The following is a 19,599-nucleotide window of genomic DNA, read 5'->3' as shown; positions in this document are numbered from 1 at the left end:
TTTAGCCTTCCTCTGGTAGAAAGATCATTGCAGAAGTTAGTGGGTTTATTGTTCTTAACTTTCATGAATACACTCTTACATGCAATTTAAAACATTAGGACAGTCTATACATGTTTTTAAAAAATCCATATTGCCTATTGTTTTGAGACTGCCCACTATATTTTGGGAGTGGTCTTGGTTTCAACTTTAACTAGATTTGGATGTGATTTTTATATAACCCTTGTATTCATTGTTCCAAAAATAGGAGGACATCCTAATATTGTAAGCAATTTTCTAGAGGATATTACCAGTTAGGTTCTAGTGATGAACTATATTCTAGCAGCTGTCTTGTTTCAGACTTTCTCTGTAACTAACTGTGACCTTTCCTGCAAACTTGAATACCACTGCATCATGTGGTATTGGTTACCTAAAAGAGAGCCCAATAGAATGGATCTTTAAAATGCCACATACCCTGATTCTGCAAAAACTTACTATTACTCTTACAAATTGTTTCATAACCAAAGTTCAAAACAAACCCACAATGGCCAGAAATCAGATTCTTGGGTTAATCTTTCCATGTAAGCCTAAGATGTCCATGTTCTAAGAGTATAGACCCAAGAGCCACACCATCAAATGCTCAGCAAGTTGGTCATCTCACAAAGATAAACCAGAGGTGCTATTTCCTGCCCTCCTTCCTTGAGGTCCAGTCATACATCCAGATATGTTGTGATTCCAAATATGGTACCATAACCTCATCTTCTGACATTGTCATCACATAGGCTGGCTGAAAAGATTCGCAGCATCTCATCAACATTGCAAACCACATCAGGGCTGCTGCAGATGTGTAAGGCAGCCCCGATGCTGTTGAGATGATCAGTTGCACAAGCAGTGCTGCCACAGTTACTCCCATTCACTGCAATGGGTATAACTTTGGCAGTGCTGCTCATGCAGCCTCTCATCCTCCTTGACAACACTGGGGCTGCCTTATGCATCCCCAACAGCCCCAATGCCATTCACAGCACCATGTCAGCCATTGTATCCATGAACATATATCAGCTCAGACAGTTGTGATTTAGAAATTTGTGATTTCTAAAGTCTATTTAGAAGTAGACTAGAAATGTGTGTGAGACAACAACGTTCATCTGTTAAAAGGTCATCAAACTCAACCCATAACCTCATCAATCGCATTTTATGGTGTTATGAAATGATGAATTATGAACAATAAGTTTAATTATTTACTTCATAACATTCTTTAAAAACATGTTTTATGTTTTGATATTGCGAATGCAACCTGTCTCTTTTGTTATATTTCAGTAGTGTATGCATGTGTGTATCCATCCGTCCATTTTTGACTCTGTCTTTCCACCCTAGTGGTCCTCAATGAAGCTTAGAATCCTAAAATAACTTGAAAAACAATTTTGCATCTGTCAGTCCCTCATTTCCATGGTTTCTCTTTGATTTCACACAAGTCTTCACACCCCTCAAGTTTTAACTGAGTTTTAATTCTCCTTACCCAAGGTGATGCTAAAACTGCATTGCAGGGAAAGAGTGTCACTAATTTATTAAAAGGGCATGAATTGTTATCAGATGGCAATGTCTTTCACTCCTAACTGGTTGCCATTAAATGCAAATGTTCTCTCATGAAGCACAAGTACTCATAACATCCCCAAACCTTTTCGACTCTTTGCATCTGCTCCATACATCTCATTAACCAATCCCCTTTGCTTGGGTGTAAAGTTAAGTGCACTGTTCATCACGGCTTCAGACTAGCCTTTTATCATCTCTAGCTCAGCTTTTTTGCAAGGCAAAAGGCTCATCTCTTTTTTTGAAGTCTTAAAGCTGCCATGGCAGCAAACCTCTATTTACATTTCTATGCACACTCTCACAAAACCTGGTAAATTAAAATGCAAAAATGTTTAAAACATAAATGGAGCGCCTGTCAGAGAATTTTCTCGTGCAGGTTGTAACCTGTTTAACATCTGTTTAAAGAAACCCAATTAGTTTCTGGAGGTCTAAAGTCAAATACATTGTCTTGAAAGTAGCTTTAGAGCAAGCTGCAGAGCTCCTCACTTGGTAATTTAAATGACTGACCGTTCAATTTATGAGCATTTGAAGCAATAAAATTCAGCCTGAACTTAATAATAGCACATTTTATGTGACAACGATGACAATTACAATCTATAGTTACTGTGGTCGCCCTTTGGTCTAGGGAAAGATGACAGCATTAATTATACACGCTCACCATTTGTCAGACTTAACTTGGCAGGCGATTGAGCTCAAAACCGTCTCCAGCTTGACTTCTACATTTTCTATTTTCTAATCCGCTGGAACAAAGATAATTAGAATAGAGAAAGATGAGGAGCTTTTCTTTATACAGTCACTTAAAATATACCTCCTTTCTTATGATGTGCAAGTTCACATGTAGTATAAAGTCATGCCAATCTTGGGTTGTTGTTTTTGGTGTGTTTTTTTAAAGATCAACATTTCCATTTCTACAGATTCTTTCACCAAAAGCAGCTCATGTAACTCATTCATTTTAATGCACACTAGGATAAAACAGAAATGCTCTCAGTCCATATGTCACTGCCTCATACGTTATACATTTTAAGATTTTAATAAGACAGACCCATCCTTGCTTTCCAGTCCATTATTCTGCACTTGCTGAGGGAACTGAAATGTATTTTTTAAAACTTAATTTCCAGTGGCCCACATGATGAACAAGGCAACATCAGTGTTCCCAATCGGCCAGCGCTGCTGCGCATGTGGAAGTCATTCCTAGTGGTGTTGCACACAAGGGCTGTTGTGCAACTATATAAAACAGCATACCTGCACTTGCACAGTGGAATTTACATTGTTTCTAATGTAAGTAGTGCTGTACAAATGTGGGCACCCTGTTTTAAGTAGCGGATGCCAGCCAGTTGGGAGCACTGGCATTGCCCTGAGTATCATGTGGGCTACTGAGTTTTATGGGTGCTACATCCAATGTTGTTTCTAATGTATGCAATCTGTGTCAATAAAAAGATGTTACATAATTTTATTTTATTTTTGTGTAGTTAGTCCTGTTGGTCCACTGGAGGTGGGGGCGGGAATATTTCCAAGAGCCATAGTCCAGTAATACTTTTCTTAGGACCAACCAAGAAGAAATTAAGGCTTAAGAAAGCATAGTAGTTCTCTAGAACTTTTGATCAGGTCGGCTATTAAGCAAAGCAAAAAAGGGGGTGGTGTGGAAAAATAGCCCTGAAAACATACAGCTTATAACTGTCTTATGAGGGAGTATAGGAGGCAATAAGCAGGCACTACTAGGTATGGGGAGAGGTGGTTTAAGGCTTCAGAACTATGTAGCAGTGTCGCCAACCTTTCCAGTCCCAGTAGCCCCTTTTAACTCCATCCAGTAACATAGACCAACCCATCTCTCCCTCTCCACATTGCCATCATAGCAGCCAGCAATAGACCTCCATGATGTTTTGTATAATTCCTCTTTTAAAGTCAGCCCTCACTCTGTCCTATGTAAATATAGAGCAGGGATTCTCAGCGTTGGGTCCCCAGATGTTACTGGACTTCAGCTCCCATAATCCCCAGGCCCAGTGGCCTTTGGCTGGGGATTATGGGAGCTGAAGTCCAATAACATCTGGGGACCCAACATTGAGAATCCCTGGTGTAGAGTACTCCTCCGTCCTTCCGCTTCCTCTGTCTTTTCAAAATGCAAAGAGAAGGCAGGGAGAAGAGCAGGGGCAACACTGCCATCAGCGGGGTGAGGTTGTAAGGTGCCTGGTAGTGCTCACTTCAGCAGCACATATACAGTAATCCCTCGACCTACGAACTACTCAACTTACGTTGTTTTCGAGTTACAAGCGACAAAAAAGACCGGAAGTAGTTGCCGGTTTAGATTCAGCTTACTCGACCTACGAATTTTTAGATGCGGCTTCCTTGAATTACGAATGTTTTCAGACTTCCGTGGTGCGCTCCTCGACTTATGAAAATTTTGACCTCCGAACGTGCGCTCGGAATGGATTATTTACGTAAGTCGAGGGACCACTGTACTAAAATTCAAACGATAAGGTGTCTGGTAGAAGCAGACATAAGATACCTGCTACTATCTTATGTCTACCAGCTGAGGCAGCCACCTTAGGCTGCCGGCCTTAACAATACTGACCTAGGTGGACCGATCATTTTACTCAGAATAAAGCTATCTTTACCTAGGACAGAGTGAGACAGCAATCAGACGTTCATCCTTGACATGGGGATGGTACCAAAAATAGCTATGGCAAATTAATGGAAACATGTCAATCTCTGTCACTCATTCTAGATTAGGGCTGAAAATGCTCCATTGGGCCGAAACCAACCATGACTTGTTATGTGGGTCTGAGGTCAATTTTCAGCACATTATTACATTAAAATTAATAAAAGATTGATAAAAGTGAGGGGGCAGCGGGTTGTAGTCCAGCGGAAAGCGAAGGGAAAGAATGATGTCAGTAGTAGGGATGTACACGAACCGGATCAGAGGCCATTTTAGAGGCCTCTGAACCAGTTCGAACGCCAGGGCTGGTTCGAAGTTCGAAGACCTCAGGCTTGGCACTTTAAGGGTGGGGGAGGGTGCACTTACCCCTCCCACCGCATTTCCCCCGCTGGCATTGTTTATTTCCAAAAACCTTCAGGGCAGCAGCGCACCTCCCTGCTGCCCCATTGCCCTCATTGGCCGGAAGTACTGGTCGCGCATGCACCTGTTGCATGCACGTGCGTGCACAGCAGATGGGCACGCACGTATGCAACAGGAACATGCGCGCCATACTTCCAGCCACTTCCGGGCAATGAAGGCAATGGGGTGGCAAGGAGGTACACTGCCACCCCGAAGGTTTTTGGAAATAAACGATGCCGGTGGGGGAAATGCGGCAGGAGGAGTAAGTGCACCCTCCCCCCGCCCTTAAAGTGCCAAGCCTGCCGCTTCCAGACTGCCTGGCTGTGGTTCCATGCACATCCTTAGTCAGTAGACTCCAATCCAGGGACAGGGGACATTTGGTCTCAAGCAGCCAGTTGTATTGAGTTGCTGCCGCTCATCAACAGGAAATGCCAAGGGTTCTTAATAGCTCCTGCTATTGCTGCAGGATATTCCTACCTGGGGGCCAGCAAAAAAAGTCCCTGTGGGCTGGATCCCGCCACCAGGCCTTATGTTGTGCAGGTCTGTGCTAGATTAATCCCCTTTACATTACCCTGAGCTCCTTGTGAAAAGGGGGGGGGATATAGAAGCTGAATTAATAATAATGAATAATCCTCACAATAACTATCTGAGGTCCACTGGATAGAGTGAATAGTGTATTGCACAAGATCATTATGAAAACATGATGGTTGACAGGGAATTGTAATCTCAGGTTGCAGTTCTTTGCATTCTTGCCTGGCTGTGAGGAACTTTTGTTGAACACTGTTGGACCTGCTTCCAAAAAACATGCATTTACCTGGCAAAGAACTGCAGCTCAATGGTAGTGTACATGCTTTGAATGCAGAAGGTTCCAGGTTCCATCCTTGGCATCTTCAGGTAGGGTTAGGAAATACCCTTGTCTGAAATCCTGGAGAACAGTGTACAACACTGAGCTAGATGGATCAGTTGTCTGACTCAGACAAGGCAGCTTCCTATGACCTGGACTGTGCTGTGAATTCTGTCTCTCCAGGAGAGCACCGCCACTCTGTTCACTACACTACACTGCCTCTCTTTCAAGTCTTTACAGTGGGTGAAGATTGTCTTCAAGGAGAGTGAATATGGTAGGCTGATTATTAAAGGGCAAGTCTTTGCTGTGTATGTGGAGATGAAGCCTTGGTGGATTTTCCAGTCTCAGACTTTGTTTTTTGATGGGTCAAATTCTGAAAGTTTGATAGAAGTTAGATCCATTCAGTTTTGCTCTCAGGCTAATAGTCCTCTGGGATATTTGCTAAAAGTAGCTCAGCAAGTTGTTATTCTTCAGTCTGCAGCATTGTGAATAAAAACCAGAGAATTGCAGCTTTTTGAAGTTCTGAGTCATAGGAATACATAGATTTCATCTTTATTGTTAGCATATGACAATCTGACTGACTCGCTTGCCTCATCTAATTTGGATGCAGCTTGCCAGAGCCGGGCCCTCGGAGGCTCCCAAATCAGAGGCTGTTGCATTCTACAGGGAGTGGTGAGGTGTGGGGAAGATTCTATATACTTTATAGGCTGGGAAAAGTGACTATTCTGCTGTTTAAAGTAGGAGGGGAGAGCCCCTACAGACTTCCTTTGAGATCCCTCAGTGGTACATTTTGTTCAGCTTGTTTCCTCCACTTGAACGTAAAGTTCCAAATAAAGCTCCTGCTGTGCATTGTCACACTTTAGAGCCAGGCCCTGTGCTTCTAATGCCTGCATGCTAGGCAAATATTCAACAGGCAAAGTGTTTTTCGCCTCAGCATCTCCATGCCAAGAATTCCTGCAACTAAGTGCAGCTATTAAAGGGACATGCACTTTGCCAGCTTATACAGCAGTGTCATTTGTATTTGAAAAACAGGTTTTTAATTTCCCCCGCCTCCAGGAATTTTCTGTCAATACTGCCACCACCTCACTTTAAAGGACTCTGCTGTGCTTTTAGCTATGTGGCAAGCACTGGCTTCTCCCATTACTCTGCTCAACAGGAGGCGTGTATCTTATTTGTTATGTATACTTGATATACCTCTCCTTATTCCAAAAATGTGCAGGGCTATTGCAAAAGTTGGGGGGGGGCGGAATAATAAAATAAACGAAGAATGGTTTGAAAGCCAGCAGTGAAGTAACAATCTTAGCAGAAAATGGTATAAAAGACTAAAGATCTAAACATCTACAAGGTCTGGGCAAATGTGGAAAAAGGGTCTCGTATCTGGCACCAGAAAGACATCAAGCTTCTCCCCCAAGAGTCAATCAATCAATCAATCAATCTTTATCATGGTCTTAGACCAGTAAAAGGTAAAAGGAGCATGTAATATTAAAAGCAATTAAAAGCAGATTAAAAGCAGATAAAAATGATAGAGTCCATGCCTGTTAGCCTAGAGACTGTAAGGTTACTATTTAAATTATAGGATTACTGAAAAACTAAGAACTATGAGTATCTGTAAAATTGCTAAAAGAGTAGCATGTGTCTATGAAGTCACAGTAGGGCTGAAATCTATGAGATGCTGTTATGTATTTTTTTTTTTTTACATTTTATATCCCGCTCTACCTCCAAGGAGCCCAGAGCAGTGTACTATATACTTAAGTATCTCTTTCACAACAACCCTGTGAAGTAGGTTAGGCTGAGAGAGAAGTGACTGGCCCAGAGTCATCCAGCAAGTATCATGGCTGAATGGAGATTTGAACTCGTGTCTCCCCGGTCCTAAGCCAGCACTCTAACCACTACACCACACTGGCTCTATTAAAAGTTACATGCTATAAAATTGCTTCAAAGCTAAAATCTGTATGACAGTGACTATAAAATATTAAAGATAAACTGAAACATTTAAAGCAGTAGGGCTCAATGATTTGAGGATTAGTTCAGGCTGGAAGTCAGTGCCCGGTGAATGCTGCACACTGCCGTGCAGAACTTGGCAACATTGGATGTTATAGATGGATTTTACAGTCTGAGAGTAATAGGGAAACATAGTATTGGCCTGAGCATCCTGGTGACCTGACAAGTAGTGGGAGGGTAAAGGCATTTTGTATGTCTCTGTAGAACAAACAGTTACGGAAGTCATGCACAATAGTTTCAACTTGCCCCCAGTTGCAGGGTCACAGGCATTCTGGAAATGAATCTTCCTGTATCTTCCTTCAAGGACAGCCAAGGGAATGGAACCACAGCAAGCCAGGGTAAAGGCCCTTCTGTGATTAGGTACTTCTAGCTGTGTGAGGTATCCAGCAGGTGTAGTTATGCTCCTTAGACTTTCAGAGAGAAGAAAGTTCAGGGACCTGTCTAGGTCACTTTGGCATTCTGCGTCCATTATGTGCTGTTTGAGAAGTGTCCTGGCCCACTCGTAACCAATGGACACTAGGCGGGGAGGAGAGAGTCCAAGTATGGATAGTTTCACAGATGGAGATAGTTTCCATGTGGATTGGAAGCCATCCATCAGTGTTGAGGGGGCTAGGCCCATTGGGAGGAGGGATAATCTCAGCCAGTAGTTGAGAACCAACAGCCAGACTCTGGCTTCCACTCTCACCAGGCCTGCTTCCAATCATAGAGTGGTGTTAGAGACACAACACAGGACTTGCAGTGCTGCTCTTAGGAATTTGGATTGGACGAACTCTAGGGAGGGCATAGTTAGAAAAGGGGCTGAACTGGGCACTGTATAGAAATTGTGCCATCAATTTAGCTTCAAATAGCTTAAGGGCTGTGGACAGAGGTGCTCTTACCCCCAGACCTTGGGGCCCTGGCCCATGGCCTCAAAGGCCCGGGGAGGCCTCCTGCCGCCACCACGCACCCCGCCCCTGCTGGTGCCACGAGCCCTCCTTGCCACTACAAGGCTGAACCACCAATATTCTCAATTTTTCAATTTAGTAATAATAGCAGGTTGAGTAGAGTAAAATCGAGTTTGTAAGGTATAGGATATATGTTTTGAATTACTATAGCAATGGTTGAATTGTATAATTAGTGATTCGCACAGATTGGCGAGCGGGAAGTCAACATTTGTTTAATGGGATGTAATGAGCTTGTTAAGATATTGTAAAAACCAATAAAAATTTTAAAAGCAAAAAAGAACCACCAATATTCTAGCTGCCATGTGCATGGCTGGGGGTGGATGAGTGAGGCAAGCATCCCCTCCCTCCATGATGGCAAATAGAGAAGAGATGTTTTGACATACAGACGTCAACTTCAATGTTCCATGTCTCACTGTTTAAAATCCACACTCTGAGGCGGGTCTTACGATCCGTGCGACCCGCTTTTGTTAGAACTATGGGGAGAGCGGGCTAAGCTCGCTCTCCCTGCAGACGAGCGGGCAGGGAACCCTGAGTGGCTGGATCGGCCGTCCACACGATGGCCGGCTCCTAGACGGTGCCGGCGGGGGGGAGCGGGGGCCGCATGGCCCCCGCGAGCCCCAGTATGCCCTGTGCGAGCTTTTAAGCCTCCCAGCTGGGGGTCTACTCACAAGCCTAAAAAGCAGTTTTGCTGGAGCGCTCGCTCCACAAACCTACTTTTTAGCAGGGGTTCTCGAGCGGGTTACTCGCTCAAGAACCACCGGGCACGGCTGCGAGCCCAATGGTTCTTACGACCAACAAAAATCGGGCTAGGCTCTCCTAGCCCGATTTTTGTTGGTCGTGAGAACCGCCCCTCTGATTACCACGTGAAAAGGGTGGGGGAGGAAATTGATGACTCACAGCTTTAAGAAATCTTTAAGATTTCTTTCAGTTCTTCCTTACCATTGACCCCCGGCGGTAACTGGTCTAAATACAATGCTTCCCTTTTGCACGTACACTGTTCAGACTTTAGGATGCTTACTTTAAGAGGCATTGCTTTTCCATTGTGTTTATTTTCTCATATGAACTGAAGACTTAAGAAATCTTAAAGTATATAGGCTATTAAAGGGTAAGCAGTAATTTAGTTTACACCCTCCTTTTCTTCATTTTTCTGTCAGAGTTAGTGTTAAACAGGCAAAGCTGTGAGTCATCAATTCGTAGTTCCCCCTCCTCCCCACCTTTTTACATGCTAATCAGGTGCCTGATTGGACTTAGGGAGAGTATCTGGGATATGAGTGTGGATTTTAAATAGCGCGATATGGAACACTGAAGTTGGAGTCTGTACGTCAAAACATCTGTTCTTTATTTGTAGTTTTTAATTTTCTTTTAACCTACGCATTAAAAAGGTCAGGAAAAGAGAATAAAGTGTCATTGTCGGGACCTAGAGTGGCATTAAAGTCACTTCCCACCACAATGTATGTATTGGTGAAGGAGGAGAGAAGTACGGTCAGGTAAAGTTCCAATTCATGCCACTGTTTCCTGACCTATGACACACGTCAGCCGCTTCCAGTACAATGCTCACCGGGGTTGCAAGCAGGTACACTACAGCCCCACGCCAGTGGTTTGTTGTGTTTTTTTTTTAACATTTATATTCCACTCTTCCTCCAAGGAGCCCAGAGCGGTATACTACATAATTGAGTTTCTCTTTCACAACAACCCTGTGAAATAGGTTAGGCTGAGAGAGAAGTGACTAGCCCAGAGTCACCCAGCTAGTTTCATGGCTGAATGGGGATTTGAACTCAGGTCTCCCCGGTTCTAGTCCAGCACTCTAACCACTACACCATGCTGGTTTTGGGGAGAGCACCAGTGGAGGGAAAGCAGTGGGGCAGGTAAGGGCACATTCCCTGCCTCTTAAAGGAACCCCCTGCCAGGGATATCCTTAGAGAGCCCTGGCGGGGTGCAGGGCCCGGGGCAAATCAGCCAGTGCTGGATCCCCTTCCAGTTAATTCTAATGGGGGTTAAAAGAGCGAGGCCCGGGGCAGTTGCCCTGCTTGCCATGCCCTAAGGACAGCCCTGCTCCCTGCCCCCTGGGAATGCACAAACTAGTCCGTGCATATCCCTAATTATTAGTAGGATGCAGTGTCTGAAGCGGATTGCCGCCACTATGGCATGCTACTTGATGAAGGAAGTCTTGTTGATGATGCACATAGGGTGGTAGAAACTAAATCTCCCAGTCCACCCTTGGGTCTACCCCTGCCCACGCTGGCTTCTGCTCCCAGCGAGTGCGAGCTGAAGCCGTTAAGTGCTAGGTCTGCAGTTGCCCAGGTTTCCTGTACCACTGTGATGTCATGTGTGGAGATGTAGCTTATGAAGGGGACATCCCTACAGCTGGAGTTCCAGCCAGCCACGTGCCAGGTCAGGGGGGAGACCTGACGCTGGTCTTTTGGATGTTAGTCTGTAATGAAGTTGGCAGGGGCCTGTGTAGAAATTCCCAATGGGGTAGTGATAGGTGGGTGCAGGGAGCCACACAGTCAAGGGAGGTAGTCTCTCAGGTGCGTTCTGCTGCAGCTACATCCAGCTTTACTTCCGCTGGCACAGCAAACAGACTGGAGATCAATATCATCATGATTCTGACATGAAGATGGTGGAGACATAGAATCTTGGGCTCTAAGCTCAGGGGCTGCCAAACCTTCTTCTGGGCATTCATGGAGGAAGCAGGCAGCTCCCACAGCTCAGGTAAACAAGCTGGGGAGATTAGAGCAGTGATGTTATTGAAATGAGGATCGTCAAACAACGTTCCAGGGCCCATAGCCGACAAGGCAGTGTCCCTGGAGATTGTGTATGGTGCCTGCTGCTCATGGAGCAATGAGTGTGGTGTAGAGGTCCTTTCCTCTGGGGTAACAGACTCTGTGTACAGGGTTTGGAGTTCTTCATCTGCAGTACAAGGTAGTGGTGTTGCTGGGTCAGGGTTAGCTCAGGGGATCCTTCATTTGGGGTTTCTGTGTCTACAAGGAGCATTTGAGGCTCTTCTGCATCAGAAGGGAGCATCGATAAAGCTGTCTTGGGTTGGGGATGGGCAAGCTCTGTGGTGTCCCCACTCCTTCAATTAACTGGCATGGTGGTGGGGGTTCAGTAATGTCTGCATTGGGGAAGGAGAAGGACAACTCTCGGGAGAAGAGGAAGGAGGGGATCTCCCTGTACAATCTGTTGAATATGTGGGGAGGGGAAGCACAGATTCTCTGTTGAGAAAATGGGGTGCAACGATGAAAGAACAGAGGATCACAATCTCCAGAATGAATCCCAGAGATTGTGCAGTTTGGAGGGCTTTCAGTTAGCCATCTTTATAAGGAAAGAAGATGCTTTGTGCATGTGCAAAAGGCGGGGGCTCTCTGGCTAATGGTTACTGGAAGTGACTTCTGGTGGGGAACAATGGGCTTCAGGATAGTTAGACCTGGAATGTTTTGATTTCCTGAAAAGAATGGAACTGTTGACTCTAGAGATCAGAATTTTTCCTGAAGGGATACAAATTTAGGGATTTGGGATTGTCCGAGGAACATGATCTGTCATCAAAGCAGAGGTCAGGAATGTGAAGAGAAAGAAATTCAGGGCTAGTGTGCCATGAGCAGGGGATGGGGGGCTGGACTCAGGAGTGCTTAGAGTCTCTATACAGGAAGCTCTTTTCTGGTATCAGGATGCCCAGTTGGGCTTCTGTGACGCAAGGAGCTGCAGTTGTGTCCCCTTCTTGGTTCACTCCCTAGGCTGCTCCCAACTACAGTGATCAACACTGTTTGACTCCTGGACTCTCCTGTGGACAGGCAGGTCCAGACTGTGTGCTTCCTTAAGGGTGCAGGGGCCCCAAAGGCCCAGTTCTGGACCTCCTAACAAGGTGAACTCAAAAATCAAAGTAGGACAAGGGGAGAATGATAGTTTGGGAGCTGAGTAGTGTGGGCACGGCAAACTCACATTCTCCCCCCAGCATTTTATCAAGGGTGGATGGAAAATTGACCTACCCAGTTCCCAGCTCCCACATGATCACTCTTCCGTCCTCCTACTGTTGTAAGGAAATTGACCTTAACAAGTATTTTAATAGGAATTCGGCTTTGAAAAGGACTTGCTGACTCAAATATGCTTCTGTAATTTCTCAAATATACTTTGAAGTTTGTTTTTAGCTTGTTTTCCTCAAATATGCTGCAAACTTAGTACTTTCTTTCCACATCAAGTGACACTTTGATACAGTCACCAGAAGGAGAAACATCTGTGTAAATGGGAGTGTGTGTGTGTGTGTGTGTGTGTGTGTGTGTGTGTGTGTGTGTGTGAGAGAGAGAGAGGGGGGGGGAGGGAGGATTAGGGAAGCAGATGTTGAAAGGGCTGAAGAAAGCAGAGTGTCAGGTTGAACTGCACTCTGGCAGGAGGACAGATAATTAGGCATGCCAAGGGCTGGTGAATTTTCTGGTGACCTAGAGATTAAGAGCCATCGGAAGAGTGTCTGGGTGTTTGCAGATTGATGAAGGAGAGGAAGAAGATGACAGCTGGGGTGAGCACAAATAAATGCCTTCATGGGAATGGATCTCCTGAAACACTGCGATAACTAGAAATGAGACTAAGCAGTCAAGGCTAGGCATTGGAGGAAATTTCCATCCAGAAGCTGAGAGGGGTGTTCCACTGATGTAGGAACCAGCCACACAAAGAGGAAGAACCACCCAAGAGGACTACCCTATAAAACCTGTTACCCCAAGAAGCTCAAGAGGAAGACCCTACATCTTGAGCCCCAGATCAGTGCAGTGCCCTTCCTGTTCGGTCCAAGGTTCTGCACCAACCTAATCTTGGGGCTGGCCACCCCAATAGCTAGGTGTGAGTATATTTTATGTTACTATCTGTGTTACTTCTCTGTGGACCTTCCTTTCGGTTGTTGTGTTTGGATTGTTGGAATTACTGCTGGCTCAATTATTAGCTCCTTGATCAGAATGCTCAGTCATTAATCTGATGTTACAATTAAAAGTCACATGAATAGCGTTCACCACAATTCTGAGAGTCCTGTCTTTATATTATATTAATCAGGTTAGATGACCTGAGGAAAAGTAGGCTTGGGGGTGAGTGACCCAGGGTCCACTAGGAGACAATACCCAGAGTTCAGTAGGTGATGAGGGGGACCACCTTCTTGAGACAATTTGACATGAGGGCTGGTGACTTGTAAATAAATAAATACCCAGAGTTCAGTAGGTAATAATTGATTGCCTACTTGAGATTCACTCAGCTACAGAGAATTTACCGGTGACCTTAAATTTCAGCATAACATTGATTTTTTTTAATTCACACAACCACCCATTGGGAGTGTGAATGACTCTCCTACCCTGGCTGTGTGCTCCTCTGACCCTGTTCAGGGTCATGTAAATGAGCCCATTGCTTCACATCTTGACTAAGCTGGATTTGCGGAAGTACTTTGTGATTTGTGGAAATACAAAATGGATTTGTGGAAGTACAAACTGAGCACAACCTGGAAGAAAATTCTACAGGATGACAAGTGGACTTTCTAAATAAATAACAAAGCACTAAAATACATTTCTAACTCAAACTCCTGCAAAAAAAAAGCTGAGACAAGAGAATATGTTCTTCACTGAAAAGCATTAACTCTTGTTCAGAAAGTAGGAATTGCACAAAACAGCTCTTCTTAAAAAGTATCCAGAACCAAGGCGATCAACCAGAATACTTCTGATATGTCCTCTTACAGCCAACACACACAATTTTCTAAGGTTGCCAAGACCTTGAAAAATACAGAAAACCTCAATCTGCCATTGGTGCGGCTCCCCTTCAAAGGACTATTCTCATCTACAAAAGGCAACATGCATCCATGAAGGGTGTAGTTTTGATTTTTACACAAAGTGCTTATGCACTTACCACAGTGCCAAGGACAGCACAACTGGGAAGTCTTTTAAATCAAGCTCCAAAATAGGACCTCTTCCTAGCACCAAAAAATGCAAGCAGAATTTATGATTATGAGGCTATTCTCACGCACAGCCTAACCCAGGCTAGGGAAGCCCAGCCTGGGTTAGGCTGCATGTGAGAACTGCCGGGATCGGGCCTGATCCCAGTGGGGCATCACTACCTAGCCTGGCTTTGAAACCTGGCTCTTAGCCAGGGTTAAGGGCTCAAGCGAGCACAACCTGGGCTCCAGAATTGTGTGTTTGCTGGGGCTATGTTCAGCCCCACGGGACACAGAGACAAGGACCTAGAGCGCCTGTCTCCCGAGGGAATCCCCCAATGCATTGCTCATGTTGCATGGTGCATTCTGGGATATACAGAGGCTGGGATGCATCATCCCAGCCTCTGGAGCTCCATGCTGCATCTCAGCAGGGAGCATGGTGTGCGCTCCCAGCGGGGGTCCAGCGCTCATCAGGGGGGAAGGTAAGTACAACCAGCTTCCCCCCATCTGCCACCCCACCTGCCCGGTCATGTGAACAACCTCTCTAAATTATGTAGGCTAGATTAATGCAATTATTACACTTTATTTGAAGGCCCAGAAAAAGAGTGTCTGTGAAAGTACTGGTTCTTTAAAGAGAAATTTTAATAAATGTATCTTGGAGCTTTTATGGCTCCAAGATCCATGAACCAGCGGGTCATCCCATGAAACTGATGGCCAAGACATTTGGGACAAACAAAAGGAAGCACTTTTTTCACACAGCACATAATTAATCTATGGAATTTTCTGCCACTGGATGTGATGGTAACTACCTTGGATGGTTTTAAAAGGAGCCTAGACAAATTCATGGAGGACATGCCTATCAATGACTACTAGTCCGGTGACTATAGGCCATCTCCAGCCTCAGAGGTGAGATGCCTCTCAATACCAGTTGCAGGCCACGGAGCAACAGCAAGAGAGAGGGCATGGCCTCACCTCTTGCCTGTGGGCTTCTCAGAGGCATCTGGTGGGCTGCTGTGAAACAGGATGTTGGAGTAGATAGGCCTTGGACCTGATCCAGCAGGGCTGTTCCTAAGTTCTTATGCCCTAATGTACTTTCCTCATGCACAAAAAAGGGAGGGATGGAGTCTTGGGGGATTTCCCCCAATCTGGGCAAAAGAGCAGCCCATGCGTCTGGGGGTTAGCACAGTGGCAGGGGCAGTGAGACAAAACAAAGCAACTGGGGCAGGGAGAGGTGAATGGGAACAAGCCGCACCTGTGGCTCATTTACCACCACCACCCACTCTCCTGTACCAGCTGCTACTGCAAGACATATCTCATATGCCTTGTGAATACCTAAAAATATGACTGCATGGAGAAGGAAGCATCTACTGCCCAGCCCCATTTAACCTCCATGAGGTTATGTGACAGGTCTGCACAACAGGAATCTTCCTTTTACAAGGTTCCTGACTGCACCTGCAAAGCCTACAGAAGTACAATTGTAGGCTCTCTTCAGACCTTCCTAGCTCTCTCCCCAACACATTCATATCCCTAGACACGCCTTTTGAATGGGACTTCAGGGTCTTGCTTCACTGCAGGCTATATTACATGAAGTTTCATGTACCACAAAGGAAAAGCATTATACTAGGCAGGATTTTAGTGTTACACAATCAGTATAATAAAAGAAATAGTTGCTTCTCATATTTGTGTGTCATTGCTGGTTATATAGTCATTTTGTGGAGGTCAGAGAATTAGTAGTACATTGAAATAACTATGACATCAATATCATAGGTCAAGACCAAGAGCTTATTCCATAGCTAGGTTAAATTGCCTTTCCAGTGATATGGCAGGATACTCAATTTCTAATCTCCGAAACAGTTAGATACACATAGACTGAAAATGGCCAAATCATTACAGATTGCTCTTAACTTGTATTTTATATAATTGCATTTCACTCTGTTAAGTACAATTCCATTTCACTCTGAAGAAACTTTCCACCCTCTGTCTCTATTCCCCAATTTGTTTAAATTTTTTAAGCCTGTTAATCACAGAGCATACATAAATGATAACCAAAGGAGTGCAACTAAAAATTTATCTGGTAACATATGCAAAATGGTAGGAACATAGGAACATAGGAAGCTGCCATATACTGAGTCAGACCATTGGTCTATCTAGCTCAGTATTGTCTTCACAGACTGGCAGCAGCTTCTCCAAGATTGCAGGCAGGGATCTTTCTCAGCCCTATCTTGAAGAAGCCAGGGAGGGAATTTGAAACCTTCTGCTCTTCCCAGAGCGGTTCCATCCCCTGAGGGGAATCTCTTACAGTGCTCACACTTCTAGTCTCCCTTTCATATGCAACCAGGACGGACCCTGCTTAGCTAAGGGACAAGTAATGCTGGCTACCACAAAACCAGCTGACACCAACTGTTTATTGATCAGATGACACACAAAGACCTTTTTATGCTCCAGAATTTTTAATGGGGCACTTGGTGGCTGCATGGTTTACTTGTCTGCTTTCTCAATTTTTAAATCTGGCTTTAGATTGCTGCTTGCTATTGTTGCTGCCAATTCTATTATTCTTTGATAGTTTTAAAAATTAAATCCTGTGTTTCTATGGTTTTAGAGGTTATTTTGCGTTATTAAATGAATTTTATTGTAAGGCCATGAATTCATATATGAAGAGTGGTAGCATATAAATTGTTTAATAAATGAATTTATTATTATTTTTTAATGATAAACCACTTTAACTGAGAAATGGTATAACAATATTATAAATAATAAAATAAAAATCTTTACAGCTGTTGACATAAAAACGAATGAAACTCCAAGACCCAGGATTAAGACTCCTTGAACCAGTTCTTAGGCAGTCCTAATCTCCTTTCCACCCAAGCTAACTCCCATAATAAGAACCAAACAAAAGTGTTGTTAGAATTACTGCTTTTAAAACTCCCATAACTTTGTTTAACTTGGGTTTGCACTTACTGCTAGCAGCTAAGGAATTCTATTTGCACTGAAATATTGGACTATAAGCTGAAGATCTAGCTGTAGCTTTCAAAACACGAAGACAGGAAAATCTAGAATCTATTGATTCTAGAGCAAAGCTTTAAGAAACTGGAGGGGGAGCAGATCTGAGCATGTTCAGTTGGGACATGAGAAAGAGAGGGAGGCTATTCCCACAATCAGCCGGAATCGGGCTAGGGGAGCCTAGCCCGATTTCGGCTGATTATGGGAGCCACCAGGCTCGCAAGCGAGCCTGGTTGCCTCCCGGTGGTTAACGCGCCAAACAACCCCTTCCCTTAAATCAGGTTTGTGGAGCAAGCGCAAATTGCTTTTTAAAATTGTGAGTAGCTGTGCCGTGGCAAGCGCAAAGTGCTTTTTAAAACCGTGGGCAGCTGTGCCGTGGCTCCGCGCCGTGGCTACGCACGAGTAGACCCCAGGAGGGGAGGCGATACACCACCTCCCAGCTCTGGGGGTCTCTCCAGTATGCCCTGCATGCTCACGCAGGGCATACTGGAGCTTCTGGGGGCTGTGCAGCCCCCGAACTCCCCAGCCCCCACTGGCTCCGTCAACAGTTCCTGCCCTGCTCATTTTCAGGGAGAGCAGGCTTAGCCCACTCTCCCTGAAAACCTGGCAAAAGCGGGTCTCACTGATTGTGAGACCCGCCTCAACCATTTGTAGTTTCCCAATTTGAATATCTTTCAGTTTTACCTGTAATGGAAACTGGTGGATTTGAAGGTTTTATTAACAACAAGGGAACTACTCCAAGACAGATGTAGCTGTAGCTGAGTGGTGGAAAATCTGTTTTGCATGCAGAAGGTCCCAGGTTCACTCCCTGGCATCTCCAAGTTCAGCTGGGAAAGACTCCTGCCTGAAACCGTGGAATACTGCTGCCAGTCAGCTTAGACAAAGTGAGCTAGATGGGCCAATGCTCTGACTTGGTAGTATAAGGCCGTTTCCTATGTCCCAGTGCTTCCTAAGATGTCCATATATGTGTTAGGGATGAACACCAGCTTCCCTTTAGAACTTGAGGAATGCATCCCATATGAATGGAGCTGCACATCTCCACCTGTGGCCAATGCAACAGACTGTGACTACAGCTGGATCAGGGCCAACATATAAAAGTATACCACATTTGGCATGATAATACCTAAGATTATTGCCATAAAATTCATGTGCAAGCCTTAATATTTAGTTTGCTTAAAGAAATTCTCAAAAGAGACTTGAAAATTTTCAGAACTTAATCAAGATTCTGAATTTTCACGTGTTTTACAATTAATTCCCTCATGGTCGCATGGGGGGTGGGATCTCCATAAGGCTAAATGAACGCCTTAACTACTAGGCACACATTTGGCTAGGTACACACTGCAATGCTCTTAGCCAATGCTTGCAATGTGAAGCCTGCAAACCTTCCAGTGGCTCTGCTTCAGGCGTGTAGACAGTTCATGCTCAGCGAACAAGTAGCCTGCATGCACATGCACAAACACACACACACACACACACACACACACACACAATTTTTATCATCTGGAACAACTTTTGGGATTTCATGGTAAAATAAGTAAGATCCTTCCAGCTTGATGTGGAGCTGTTTCAGCTGCTGTACAGACTGTTTCATCTGCCCATAAATGTTGAAGGTTAAACACCTCACCAGTGACACCAGTTGAAAACAACATTATTCTGGTTGGGAGTAGTATTATGCCAAGGATGGATCTACCGTTGAGCAGCTGTGTTAAGTAAAAGTGAGACACTCAATGGGATCAAGGCCACGTCACCTGCCTCCTTAACATCCGACCCCCTCCACCATCATTGCCAGTGGCAAAGAGCTAGTGCATGGGTCAATGATATTACTACCCGGCGACATGCACTGGGCGGTGATGTCATTCGCCTGCACACAGGCTCTTTGCTGCTGGTGGCAGCAATGGGGAAGGAGGGGTGGCTGCAGAGAGGGGCAGGCAGATTGATGAAGGGCAGCGGTGGCGGCAAGAACCCCCGCCACACACACAATCTAGCTGTGGACCACTGCCCTACGCTATTGATTATGCCAATCTGCCAGGCTGATTCACTGATACAAATGTACAGGATGGCCAGGCGTGTAACAATGATAGGGCAAGGGGAGAAAGTTGTCTGGGGGCCCCACTGCCTGGAGGGGCACCCCAGAGGCACCTCATGTGACTCCCCATTGCCCCCTGCCCAGCCCCAAGGCCCCTCAGCCACTTGCCCTCTTCGCCGTCTCTCCTGCTTGTTCTGCTGGCCCGCAATCGAAGCAGCAGGCAAGCTGCAAAGAGCTCCTTTTCTCCCGCCTCTCAGCTGATCGGCGGGTGGG

The 19,599-nt window shown here is 45.1% G+C and overlaps 1 long non-coding RNA gene across 1 annotated transcript in view; it reads right to left on the bottom strand.

Annotated features, from left to right (window-relative positions):
• Positions 1 to 2,130: 2,130 nt before the first annotated feature.
• The window catches only part of LOC128328967 (uncharacterized), a 29,525-nt gene continuing 12,056 nt past the window's right edge, over positions 2,131 to 19,599 (bottom strand). The window contains exon 3 of the long non-coding RNA XR_008309474.1: positions 2,131 to 2,303. This is a non-coding gene — a long non-coding RNA (uncharacterized LOC128328967). The remainder of the gene's footprint in view (positions 2,304 to 19,599) is intronic.

This window comes from Hemicordylus capensis, chromosome 6 (genome assembly GCF_027244095.1).
Source record: "Hemicordylus capensis ecotype Gifberg chromosome 6, rHemCap1.1.pri, whole genome shotgun sequence".
In the NCBI taxonomy this organism is placed as follows: Eukaryota; Metazoa; Chordata; class Lepidosauria; order Squamata; family Cordylidae; genus Hemicordylus; species Hemicordylus capensis.
Note: the sequence above shows the minus strand (reverse complement) of the source record. Positions and strands in the feature narration are given on the sequence as shown.